General features: G+C 49.7%; 1 pseudogene; it reads right to left on the bottom strand.

Annotated features, from left to right (window-relative positions):
• Positions 1 to 232: 232 nt before the first annotated feature.
• On the bottom strand, positions 233 to 706 carry LOC105538622 (annotated as a pseudogene).
• Between the last annotated feature and the right edge of the window lie 321 nt (positions 707 to 1,027).

The following is a 1,027-nucleotide window of genomic DNA, read 5'->3' on the forward strand; positions in this document are numbered from 1 at the left end:
AAAAAGAATTCTACAGTGGAAAGTTCTTGAGGCAATACTTATTAGTTCATTAACGTATGCACTTTTATGGAGATGTGTCATAATAACCCACAATATCAACTTAATCTGTCCAAAGAAACTTTTCAACAAGTTTAGCAGTCCAGAAATTCTGGTCATTTGTTTCTACTTTTTCTTCTTTGCTGGTTCTCCTGGCTCTACTTTGCGTTTTTTAGAAGTATGCTCATCTTTTTCATCATCTGATTCCAACGTCCCCTTCTGGTAGAAGCGTAGCTTTCTTAGCATTCTGTGGGGCATCATCACCATTGTCCTCATATATGTTAGACCATTTTATTGCCATGTCAAGCTCTGGAGGAGGAGGCGGCTTCTCAGTGGTGTAGGTCTCAGGAGGTGGTACATAATTTGATTTCCATATTTTGAATTCCTTTGAAGGCTCCTCAGGCGCCTTGACGACGTGCCTCTCCCAGTCTATCTGCTTGTTGACCGGATTGTAGAGAAAGGCCGGGCAAGTCACGCTCCTAAACAGCTCGTCAGGTCCCGGGAGCCGCTTCTCTGCCTTGTTCCTACAGCCGCCCGCCGACTTCGCTGGATCTGGGGTTCTGCGACTCTTCTCCTCCGGCTCGATGTTATCCTCCTCGTCCGAGGAGCCTGAGTTGCTGCTCCCGTATGCCGCGATATACCTCAGAGGGTCCTTCTCCTCCGCTGCCATGACTGCTGCGAGCGACGACCCAGCACTCCACCGGAAGCCCTAGAAATATTTTTAAAAAGTGAGAATTTTCAGGCCGGGTGCGGTGGCTTATGCCTGTAATCCCAGCACTTTGGGAGGCCAAGGCGGGCGGATCACGAGATCAGGAGGGCGGATCATGAGGTCAGGAGATCCAGACTAGCCAAGACCATCCTGGCTAACACGGTGAAACTCCGTCTCTACTAAAAATACAAAAACAAAAAATGAGCCAGGCGTGGTGGCGGGCGCCTGTAGTCCCAGCTACTCCAGGGGCTGAGGTGGGAGAATGGCGTGAACCCTGAAGGC

Source organism: Mandrillus leucophaeus, unplaced genomic scaffold (assembly GCF_000951045.1).
Source record: "Mandrillus leucophaeus isolate KB7577 unplaced genomic scaffold, Mleu.le_1.0 Scaffold196, whole genome shotgun sequence".
Lineage (NCBI taxonomy): Eukaryota > Metazoa > Chordata > Mammalia > Primates > Cercopithecidae > Mandrillus > Mandrillus leucophaeus.